Here is a 13,208-nt window from a genome sequence, read left to right on the forward strand (position 1 = left end):
CTAGTGGCAGAATTTCAGTCGGCAGAGGACATTCTAAGTCGTATTGTAGGAATTCTTGTGTTTTTAAATATGGATCAAAAACGTATTCAACATATGTTGCAGCAAGAGAATTAACCCATTGTATCCATCTCGGATGTAGCACTTTTGCATTTAGAATGCTTGCTTTTGTTACTGCCTCTAAGGCAGGTACAGGTGTCACAATTTTAATGTGTTTACCTTGTGCAAGGGCTCTTCCTTTCGCCACAGCCGTCTGAACCGCTGTCAGTATTTTTTCTGTTGAACTGAATTTCATTTCAGCTTGTGTGTACAAGTGTGATTTGAATGCTTTAGGTGCCGTTTCTCCTTCATTAAAGGTTAGGTATGTGAATCTGCATCTTCCTGGGATGATTTGGATTACGAGATCGCGCACGTTGTCGCGTTTTTGTAACTGTGTTTTTGCTAACATTTCTGTTTTCACTGAACGCAAAATTTCTGTGTGTTTTTTTGTCCAATTAGTAGGTTTAAAATCAGGTTTGATTAATTCGTAGAGAGGTTTAACCCTTTCTGCGTAGTTTGAAACATAACTTCTTCCAAAATTCAGGAAACGTAGAATTGACTGTAAGTTTTTCAGTGTTTTTGGAGGTTGGAGCAGCGCACATTTCTCTAAAAAGTTTGCTACTAGGCTTTTGCCTTCACTTGATAATTCGTATCCCAAAAATAGGACATTGAGGTGGGCAATTAGTGATTTCTTAAAATTGAATTTATACCCTTCAGAGGTGAACCCAAGTTTTTTGGTGTTCACCCTTTTCAAGTGCACGTCCAAATCATCGTCTGTAAGATAGATGTCATCGACATAGGATAATGCCTCATTGTCGTACATTTGTAGTAACTCCGTTACTTTGGCTGAAAATAACCCTGGACTATTCTTGAATCCCTGGGGGAGACGGCAAAATTGTCGCTGTGTCCCCATTATTGAGAAAGCGGCCAAATACCCGCCTTCTGGTGCAATATTTTGACAGAAGAAACCATTTGAGATATCTAATGTAGTTTTATATTTTTTTGCGCATAATGTTATTCATCAGTGCTGCACTATGTGCATTTTGTACTGCAAATGTTTTGCAACAAGAGTTTAATTGTCCGTAGTCCAAAACTAGACGATATGCATTGTCTGGTTTGGAGACAGTAAACAAAGGATTGTTCATGGATACGGTGCATGTTTCAATCACCCCTTGGTATTCAAGTTGATCCAAGATCTCCCTGACCTGTTTTTTAGCTTCTTGCTTAACTGGATACTGCCTTTGTGCAGTAGGTTAATTTTTAACTGTACTTTATGGTGAGGAGAGTCCTCATCCCATCCTACATGATTTTTGTATAATGTTGGAGCCTGGGCTACAGCCCATTTTCTGGCATAGGTGTATTTTTTATGAATTGGAATATGATTTGAGAAGGCTGGCATAATTTCTTCGCCATGTGTGCACTCCCTGACAAATTCAGGTGGCCAGTCTTGTTCAGCTAGTAGGATGTCATAACCCTTAGAGAGCTTCTCCCAAAAGAGTGCTCTAATTTTTCTTGGTTTCTCCCCCTCCATCCGGAGTGTTACTTCATATAACTTATTTGGTACACTAACCCTGGCATCTGCAGTTTCAACTTGGATACTTTCATTCAAGTCCACTGTCTCCAGATGATCCTTCAGGATCTTGCGAGCTATCGTTACCTCTGCTGCGCTGTCTAGCATTGTTTGGACCCACTCCCCATTCTTGAGCTGCGTCCTCAAGATCCTCGGCATGTCTGATCTTTAGACTTGCTACCTTCTTTTTGGTGAATTGTGTTTTCTTATTTTTTAGAACATGTTCATCTTTGGACTTCACGCGTTCTTCTTTTCGTTCTGATTGTCCGCTTCTTTCAGATTTCTGTGAGGAAGTCTGAAGGGTACGAGAGGAACGTGTATCATTATCTTGATATCTATCAGGTTTTCTCAAATTATCCCTATTTCTAAGGTTGTATCTTTTTTCACAGAGCTCCTGTTGAGGAGACCTTCCTCTGGACTGTGAACACTTCTCTCTAGGAAGTGTCTGTTTGCTGTTTTCCCACTTTTTCTTTGGAGTAGGGAGATTATTTTTAATAAAAACTTTTTCAGGATTTTCAGTTAGTTGGGGTTTTATTGGTTTCCCACCCAAACTATCTCTACCTAGTTCTTCATAGGATTTTTCAATAATTCTGGCAAGCTAATATGGTTGCTCAGTTATATCTGTTTCTTTTAGTTTTTGGTGGATTGCCACTGATGCAGCTTCACCTTTTATGTTTGCTAATTATATAGCTAAGACCTCTTTGAAATCTTTCAGTAATTTCATACCTAAATTTAAGGCAGGTTCTGGACAGTATTCATTTTGAATCTGTCTCAGAATGTCTGGTATTACCGCCATAGACGGTACACCATGTAATTTTGTGTAGATTGAAGCAAAGACTGTACCCCAAGTGTCACAGTCCTCCACATGTGGTGCTATCCCCATTGGTAAACAGATTGTCAGAATTCTGTGTTTCTCATGAGGTGTACTATCAGGGAATACTGCTTCTTTCTGAGTATTTTTTTGAGCTGACCAAAACGGAATTTGTTCTCGTTTTGCTGGTAATTTACCAATGACCGACTGTATAGTCTGTGGTGTAATTTTGTTTGTGTTCCCTTGATAAGGGATGTGCTGCGGAATTCTTACAGCTGGTTGCACTGTTAAAGTCCTGACATATTGAACCAACTGCCTGTGTATTTTAATCAGCTGTTTTAGCTGAACTAACAGTTCAGGACCTGTCATTGTTTCAATGTCAGGATGTGGTGTATAGCTGGCTAATACCAGCCATGTTGCTCCTGGTCTACCTAGTGGACCGAGCCTGGTAATGTGATTTTGATGTTGTAGGGTGCCATTAAACCAGAGCTGATGCTCTTGGTAAGTTAGTGGAATTTCAACGTCCTCGAAGGGAACGTATTCCGCTGGTGGTTCCTCTAATTTATAGTAGTGGAACTTGTGTGTTGCTGCATTTGCTGCAGGAAACAGAATCCATGAATAGAATACCTCTGTTTGCCAATATTCATGTGCCTCTATAACAAATATTACTTTACCACCTCTTGGTGATACTCCATTTTCTATAAGTTTTATAGTTATGGTTTTCCTTATATTTCCCGCAATTATTATTGCATCTGGGTCATTTTGTTGGAGATTTGTGTCATCTAAGACTGCTTGAGCTCTTGCTGCAGCTCTCTCCCTCTCATCGTCACTCTCTGACATTTTGTTGACTGAAAGTTTGCAGAGCAAGTTTCAAGGAAACAAAGATTAGGTGCACAATATTTTGGAACACTGTATCCTTCAATGTTGAATAAACCAAAAACTAATACATAGGATTTTTTGTCCTATTCGGTTTTGGCGGATGTTATCCTTTCACCCACTCCAGACGTCTATTGGAGTATTTTACCAGAGAAATGGGTCTGTGTGAAAAACACGACTGAGTTACTCTAGTATCTAGCGTTAAATTATCGCCTTACCAAACGTTGGGCGCCATGTAGTGTTGTTCCTATATTCCCAAAAGGCTCTGCGCATTGGAATAGTGTATCCTGTAGTTTAGACATAGGACTGAAGTCGACTAGGTCTCTACCGAATATACTAGACTTAATTATGGGTGTGCCTGCTAGCTCAGAGGTCACTAGAAACTTTCTTGAATAAACAAGAAGGGATTAGTTTCTGACAACCACTTTAAACATGACAACTTTGTTTCCCTGAGAATAAGAAATCAATCTCTAGAGTCGCGGGAACAATAGATAGTTATTTCACTCAGTCAATCATGAATGCTTCGTTTCACCAGAGGTGCAGAGAAATAGAGAGACTGGCATTTTCAATAAAAGGGTTTTTATTGAACAGACTTCTTTCTCAAGCATAAGAAATGAACTGCTGCAATCGTAATACTTGCGGAAAAGTACAGAGCGTACAGTACAAAGAGTATTATAAAATTATATTGTAAAAGCATGATATGGTTTCTAAGCCATAGAATACCTAAAATGCATAAAATACATACAGTGATAAATAATGACTAAAAATGCTCAACTGGTGCGTTCTAAAATACGCCTACCCCGGTGTACCTAACCTAGGTCTAGTACAAGGGAAGAAAAAAGTGAGGTGTAGCTAAAGTTCAGTATTCTTTTGCCAAGAATCTATTCCAAGAATTCTCTTAGGGTCTAACCAGCTCCGTACCTTTGTGTAGAATGAAGGAGGTCTTGTATCTCTCTCTCAGGACTCGATTTCCCATCAACCCGCAAGGGTAGCCTGGAAACACTGGAGCTGGATTTCTCGGCTGGAGAAGGTACAGCGACTCTCAGTGCGTCAGCTGGAGGGTCGGCTTCCTTCGGCACTTGCACCAGCAGGGAGTGGGGCAAGTAGATAGTCGAACTGCTCCAAACCACTGTGTGTTTGTTTGGACAAGTGTGGGCATATTTATACCTTGAAGGTGCCGAGCTTGACGTAAGATTGAACATAATAATGTCAGTAGAGACTTGATTCTCTGAAAACTCCATGAGTTCTTGGATAAATTAATATTCATGCAGGGGGAAGTCCCTGACTGCTGAAGGCGGGTTTTTCCAAGAAATCGTTGTAGATTTTTGGAACTAGTGGAAGTAGCCAAGCCGTATTAGGACTACCTGAGCTATGTCTTAATATGGTTATGACTCTGATGCCTATATTAGGATATGATATTTTATACCTATAGAAGGGCATGAATCGAGAAAATTACACTAGGGTCCTAAAACGCTCACTTATGCGCGATGACACCAGCAACTGGAAAAGAAATACTACCATTAAACAACACTCTCTAATGTATAACTGAGGTCTATCAGTTTTACTCACTCTAGACTTACTGTTGACCTTTTGTTCTCTGCTCCCACTAAAGATTAAATGAAAGAATACTGAATACACCCAAAAAAACTTCATAACATTTTGTAGCCACTTCAATATTACATAGTAGCTACATCAATTGTACATAGCTCACTTTAATGCAATAAAGCTATAGAACAGTTGTGCTCAAAATGAATGTTCAAATCAGCATTGGCGGTGTGTCTTCCTTAATCTTCACATCACAATGTCCAAACAACTTTAAACATCAAATACTCTTCACGTTATATAATGTTCCTAGCCAAGGTCAATAACTGTTCTTTCTTGCGATGGGCACCAAATAAAAAGGTTTCACTTATCTTCTTTTCCTTGTTTGCAGGTCCAGCCTTGATGAGGAAACAAGAGATTTCCAAAAACATAAAGATCACGGGGGCATATTACCAAGCAATAGCGATAATTATCGCTATTGCTTGGTTAGAGACAAAAATGTATCGCCGACCTGCAACGATTTTTATTGCAAATAAACCTTGGTATTACCAAGGTTTATCGCAAATGCGATAAAAATCAGCCGCAATGCACGAATATCGCTGAAAAGTCAGCGATATTCATTCATTACCGAGCTAATGCTCTTAGCCATGTTATCCACCTCCCATTGGATAACATGGCTAAGAACTGCTCAGGATAGGTGTTAGCTTTTGGAGATATTCGCGCTTAGCGCGAATATCTCCAAAAGTTGGTAATAGGAGATAGCGATGTTAGCGACTGTTTCCGGTCGCTAACATCTTGGCACGCCCACTTTGCATGTCATTAATGATAAATTTCTCTGACATGCAAAGTGGGGCCCAAGATGGCCGCTATCTCCTACTAGCTGTCGCTAACTGGTGTTAGCGACAGCTAGGTAATAGGGAGATAATTTTATCTCCACTTTCTTGGCTTTTAAAGCCAAAAAAGCGGAGATAAACCCCCTTGATAATATGCCCCACGGTCTTTTGAAAGAAGGTAAATTGCGAGGCTCTCCAGGCTTCTTTCTCCAATGGCGAGCGGAAGGCAAAGCGCCTTATAGAAGACAGGTGTGGCTTTTATCGCGGGCCACACCCGAAATAGCTACTTCGCATGTTTACGTTCCTACACAAACGATGCATGCAGTCTGATACTTCCACTACAGTTTCCGTCAGCTGCTGTCAAACGCGCACTGTAACGCTTGTGCAAAAGTTCACACAGATCCTTCCCTTGTGCACCAAAATGGAACAAAAACAGCATCCCCTATGCCAACGAGTGCTTCTATAGTTCACAAGCATTTGCCGTCCCTAGCCCCAGTTCCTCCCTTTCCGCCCGCCCTCGTCCCCAGCTCGGGCCTTTCCTAGTGCCTGACACATGTGGACACCTTTACACACACTAGCAACCACTGGATCAGACTAAGTACTGGTTGCAGTTAATTTAAGTATTACGGCCAAATGAATTCGAGGTACACTGCACTCATGATGCCCACCAAGGCTTGAACATGTTCAGGGTTGATTGACAAGGAGCATGGGCTTGCTGTGTGAGCACGGCTTTCTGTTTTGGGGATGGAGTAGGAGTCGTTTAGACATGGTGGTTCATGACTGTATTTTTATAGGCAAGATACAAAAATGACAGTCCATAACATATCTTAATATTGCTGCCAGCCTTTTGCATAAAGCAGAAAACATACACAATCACCACCCGTGCCACAACATTGTTATGTGTATCTCAATCATTGTTTTTTCCGTACTGTGTGGATTTCCAAACGACAACACAACAAAGGTTCAGCTTCAGGTAAATTCATTCTTCCCAGGAGCGGAGTCGCAATGACTTCCACCACGCCTCCTGGTCGTCTCCAACTGCCCTCCACTCAAACCATAACATCCACGCTCCACATTTTCTGCGTTCCATATTCCAAACCCCCCTTCTACCATCATGCGCACAAGACATCACACCTTTCAGTTATTTATTTCAGATTTTTTTTCATGTGTTTTGCGTCCACCTTCCCATCCTACCTCATTTAATTATTCCATGGTCACGAGCCGTGGCACTACTTCACTGGGCATAAGGCGCTCGTTGTTTTTTTAAATAAATTCTATCACTTTTCACATAAGTATTTTTACATTTCGTCCAGTAAAAGCCGGAGTTATGTATATGTTGTGTTCATTTTGTGAAAATGAACATACAGAATTAAAATATGATTTTTTACAAATCTATTCACTTGTGTTATTTCTTATTTAGTCTTGTTTTTATCAGAACTCACTGATTTAGAGAGTGTGGTGTGTATTTCCGTGTTCTAATTAAGATAATGTTCACCGGGCTTCAGAAAAGAGCGAACCACTTCTTATCTGAAGTTCGTCTTCATCTCAGCAGCTCAAGTACGCATTCTGTGCACAGTACACTAAACAGGCTCATTATGTCTGAGATGTACGGGAAGGTCAGACCTAAAGGTTGCCTTTTCTACAGATGTCCCTGACTAGTGTAATTTCATCTCTAGCTTGCTGTTTATGGATAACTTTAGCAGAATGTAACTGGATAACAGACTTGATTAATAAATTAATACCAGTCGTTTATTCTCTGTTGGCGCTGGTACTATTATGTGCTTAAAATTGACTCTTTCCAGAGCACAAGAAAAGCATATAAAGGGACTATTATCTGAAGTACTGGTAGTTTAAATCAATATTTTGAATGAGACAGTTTGGTAATAATCATTTTTTAGGGGTTCCAAATGTTTGATATGTGCTGCTCTGAAGGCACGCAGTAACTCTCATTTCTTGTTGCATAAGCCTGCTCCTGCGGCCTGGCAGTTTTTTTTTCATATAAACTCTTGGCTAACAATGTCTCTCAGAATTCCGAAACTCAGGACTTGCAATCCAGCTGCTTCTTTATGTCTTTCATTTTCTGCGAACGAATACTTTCCTTTAAAGAGCGCATGACCTGTGAGACTGCTGTAAGAATAGGATATGCACTGAACAGAGAACGCTGGAGTGAACGTATAGCTTCACATCTTATTAGCGCACAAGAACGAGGAAGCAATGTATAGGGACACATTTTATATCATGTGATTCAAATTCCAATGACTGACTCGCACTGGGTATTCCAGTGATAAGTAAACACATATTTCTCTCATCCACTGTTCCACTATATAAATCATTAGTAACCTTTTGTGACATAATTTATTACAGGCCCCTTTACCAGGACATAATTAGCAATGCCGCATACTATCAATCATTCAATCTCATTCAGAATGTACAACACCACACAAGGCCTGATTTTGTGGCCTTGTAAAGAAATATAATGCAAATGCTAATATTTCAACTTGGGATGCATTCCATGAGTGGAGCATGGTGTCCCTTCCTGCACAAAAACAATTCTACCTGTAACGCAGGCACCTGTGCACTGTTGCACAAGGGTGCATGCTTTGGCACTTGGCTGCACACAGTGCTGCAGGATACGGACAGAGCAGAAATGCTCCATATCTTTCTAAACATGTTATGTTATGTTATGTTAATATGTATTTATTCAGCGCACGTACGCCCACGGGCTTCATGGCGCTATCGGAATTTAGGGAACACAACATAGCACTTTAGAGGGCCCACTCCACACTACTCTAAGGGTAGGCCTGTCCAAAAAGCTACGTCTTAAGGGCGTGTCTAAAGGTAAGAAGATCATCACACTGTCTTAGAGGCAGTGGTAAAGAATTCCATAGGGAGGCAGCAAGAAAATGAAAGCAACTGCCTCCTGGATGTTTCTTCTTTAACAAAGGGACAACTAACAAGTCTTTGTGAGCAGAGCGGAGGTTACGTGAGGGAGCATACTTAAGTACCAAATTCCTTATGAATTTGGGACCCTTACTCTGCCGTGCTTTAAAAATGATGCAGCCAGCCTTAAATGCAACCCTTTGAGCCACCGGTAACCAGTGTAATTTTTCTAGACCGCGTCTGATCGACTGCCATTTACGTTGCTTACAAATGATTCTGGCTGCCTGATTCTGAACAAATTGCAGTCTCTTTAGCTGACCTGCTGGGAGTCCTAAGTACAGACTATTTGAGAAGTCAAGTCGAGGCAGTACTAGGGCAATAGTTACCTGGATCAGGGCAGAGTTAAAAAATTGGCTATTTTCTTTATCTTTCCAAGCTGAAAGAAGCTAGATGATACTACCACCCCTATCTGACCTTTGAAGATGTCTGCTCTCTCCCTTTCACGCAATGCAGAGGAGCAACTTTGCTTGCGGCCCCGCGTTACGTGAAAGACTAGCAATTATGTCCCAAGTGTATAAGACTTATTTTCAGATTTGAATACCCTATCGTGAGCCATATTCACAAAATCCTACCACCAAATTACAGATGCTTCTACAGATTCAAACAACGGATGACCATACACCTCATCTCCCAGAAGGTAGCAACAAAGTGTTCCAAAGAGAAATTTGCACTTTTAAAGAATGCTCAGATTAGTTACCGATAATATTCATTACTCAGATCTTTCCCTACTAGTCCCAATATTTACTCGATGAAGAAATGTGCCACTTTCTAAGCGGTTTCTTTAATTTCCAGGACTTTGTTAGACCCTTAACCAAAAACCACCTCCTCCCCATCAACACCTCCTATTCCAAACAAGCCCATGAGTAGCAGCAAATGAAGAAGACATGGTGGCAGGGACCGTTGTAAGTATTGGGACCTGTAAGGAATAAACAGAGTAATGAAGATTACCAGTAAGTAATGTTCCTCCTTCAGCTACTTACTCTATGCGGTCTGCCCAAGCAAAAAAAAACGTAATCAGCTGAAACATTTCAATCGGACTGTGAAGAGCTGGAACATTATTTTATTGTCATTCTTCTTTCCTTTCATGAAAACAAAGTGAATTTATCCTTCAGTTATCAGTTCCACTTTAACACACAACTGAACTGAAAAAAATGTTTTTAAGACTTCATGGATCCTAAAATAAGTTATGATCCAAAAGCTAATTCGGAACTTTGAGCATCACTCAAACTATAATATAAATGGAGATGTCCAACTGGTAGGTTTACAGATGTCACTGATGGTTAATCCTGCATATTCCCACAAGAAAACTGCCATTGCCCTGGTAGAGAGAGTCGTAATGGCATTATGGATTCCTTTCTCACTGTCATGATAGGGTAATGAGATCACAATTTTATCCACATTGCCCATGTGGAGAACTAAACTCTCCGTCTTTTTTGACTGGACTGACATTTAAAAAAAAAAAAAGAAAGCATCCGAAACTCTGTAACAGACCCATTTGGTTAAGTTCATTACTGCCAGCAGTACATCCAGCAGATGGCATTAAAAACATCTGGTATACTGCTGTCCGTTTTTGGAGCATGGAGTACATTTCCGGGACTCCTGTGAAAGTCTGGACAGACTTTACAAAGGAATCTCGGATCTAGGAAGAGATTAATATGATCCTCAAGTAGAGGTTTACATAAACACTACCTCTCAATTCACCAAAGCAGCTCGATATAGTGATGGCTACAAAAAAGAAGGCTGTGAGTGTAAGAATTTCTCATTTCTAGTAACCAGGAGTTGAAATGGAGCCCTTTGCAAAAAAAACGCCAAAAGGTTACTTAGGACTTAGATGATCAAATCCTCTAAACAACGCTGAGTCAAAGGCTGAATTTAAGAAATGATTTAATGAAATGCCCTAATTGGGGACCACTCCAACCTCAGCGTAGACATAAGTAACTCTCCAAAAATTGAAGGATATTAGGAAATTCTGTTTTGGTACTAGAAAAAAACAGCTACCCTTACACCCTGCATCAAAAGAAGTTTAACGGTGATCATATTCCCTTCTTAGTAAACCTCTTTCTAGATGCCTGTAGGGGATTAAAGACAAAACGAGAAATACACCTAACCAGGAAACCTTATCCTATCCAAATGTTCCATTACCTAGAATTCCTTGCAAACCTCAATTTTAGCTGAAAACAACAGTTTTTTCAAACACTTTTGTGCGGGAAAGTGTGGCATCACTGGGCCCACACACATTTCCAACCACCCAGCATTCCCCTAGGTCTCCCGATAAAAATGGTGCCTCACTTTTGGGGGTGGCCTAAGTACCCGCGAAAGGCAAGGGCCCAAAACATTTTGAAGCAACATCGACATTGCCTATCAAAAAATGTTTTGGGCCCTTGCCTGTCGCGGGTACTTGGGCCTCCCACACAAGTGAGCCCAGGGATGCCACATTTTCTCACACAAAAATGTGTGGCAAAAGTGATTTCTTCAGCAAAAATCGAGGTTTGCAAGGGATTCTGGGTAGGGAAATGCTGGGGGAGCCACGGAAGCCATACCTCCCTGGAAGTCCCCGGGTGTTTAGTTTTCAGAAATGTGTGGGTTTGGTAGGTTTCCCTAGATGGCCGTCGAACACGGGGCCAAAAACCCAGGTGACCTCCTTCGCAAAAACAAATTGTTTTGACATAAATATGTGTTAATTTCAGCAGCGTGAGATTTTTTGCACAATATTGCATGGAAAATGTGACAGGCATTTTTAAGTTTGCAGGAAATTGTAGATAAAATAAATTGTTGGAATTCACAATAGAGACATCACCATGTACTCCCATGGGTGAACAATAATATTTACATTTGGTAGGTTATTCTTAGATGGAATGTACACCTTGACAGAGAGACTCAAAAGACAAAGATTCCAGCTCAGCTATCAATTTCTCAAACACACACACATACTGGTTGGATTTGGCACAAGAGCGAGTGATAGTTCAGTACATAAAACTTTCTTAACAAGAGATTTCACAAAAATGAAATGCACTGTCAATAATTAAATGCACAAAAACCGAACCAGTGACCCGCAGCTTGTGAGCTGTAAAGCCACGACAAGGCACCAACCGTTTTGCAGGCCATTCAACCACCTTTCATACCTGATACACACAAGACCATTCACAAAACCAAGACATTACAACATTTACAAAAAGGGACAAAGTACAACCTGCTTCAAAAAGACAAAAAAGACAAATATTACTGCACAGCCATCTAATCCTCAAGCACACACACATACTGGTTGGAATCAGTATATACAATTGTAATAGCAAGTCATTTCACAAAAGTGAAATGCACTTTTAATAACTGAAAGGACAAGAAACTGAACCATTGACTCACAGCTCGTGAGCTGGAAAGCCACGACAAGGCATCAACCTGTTTACAGGGCATTCATACACCTTTCATACGTGTGACACATACAAAACATTCACACTGCCAGCCGCGGGCCCATCAAAATACAACACTCACACCAGCAGACAGCGCCATTCAAGGGCCCATCACTTTCACATGCCCACATTCCTGGCACAGCAACTACACAAACTGATGGATTGTGTGGAGTGGCACTCAGCTAGCAGTGTGTGTGGTGACCAGCAACAAGTCACTACTCACACACCGCCAGCTGAGCGCCAGTCCACGCACACCACCAACCAAGCACTAGACCACTCACACTGCCAGCCAAGTGCCAGTCAATGCATACCGCCAGCCAATCGCCAATCCATGCACACCGCCAGCCAAGTGCCAGTCCTCGCACACCGCCAGCCAAGCGCCAGTCCATGCACACCGCCAGCAAAGCGCCAGTCTATGCACACCGCCAGCCAAGCGCCAAACCACGCAAACCGCCAGCCAAGCGCCAATCCATGCACACCACCAGCAAAGCGCCAGTCCACGCACACTGCCAGCCAAACGCCAGGCCACACACACCGCTAGGCAAGCGCCAAACCACGCACACGGACAGTCAAGCGCATGTCCACGCACACCGCTAGCCAAGCGCCAGGCGCCACACACCACCAACACATTTAGGATTTTTTAAACAAAAAAAAACACAAACAAATTGTAAATAGATACGAATCTACTAACACAAAATCTGAAACTAAATAAATGGCACTAATGCCAACCTTGAAACAGAATACAAATTAATGGTCGCAAGCATCGATATTGATACTGAGAATTAAAAAAACATATGTCAGCTGTGACAAAGACTGGGGTTGGATACAGATCGTTATTAACCCTGTGTGATAATTCATTGGCCCATACCTGAACGCTATGGTGCACGCATATATATAGGGTCAGCTGAATCAATCTTGCGTTCAATTAGACATTTCTGTGCTTGATTTAGAGATATTAAAAACTCTTTATGCTTGGAAGATTGCTCTCCTACGTCACAAGATTGATTCAGCTGACCCTATATATGGTTTCTGGCCGCATGCTCTCACTGTTGCAAGTAAGCCCCTTGTCTCTCATAACCAGCTTTTGTGGTGACGGTTGCTTTTTCTAGGATGTCTTCACCTGGGTTGTGCATTGATTTCACTATGGCACGTTCAGTGACAAAAAATATACGCACATTTTCCTTTCACACGGG

The sequence above is a fragment of the Lissotriton vulgaris genome, chromosome 6, assembly GCF_964263255.1.
Source record: "Lissotriton vulgaris chromosome 6, aLisVul1.2, whole genome shotgun sequence".
NCBI classification, from domain to species: Eukaryota; Metazoa; Chordata; class Amphibia; order Caudata; family Salamandridae; genus Lissotriton; species Lissotriton vulgaris.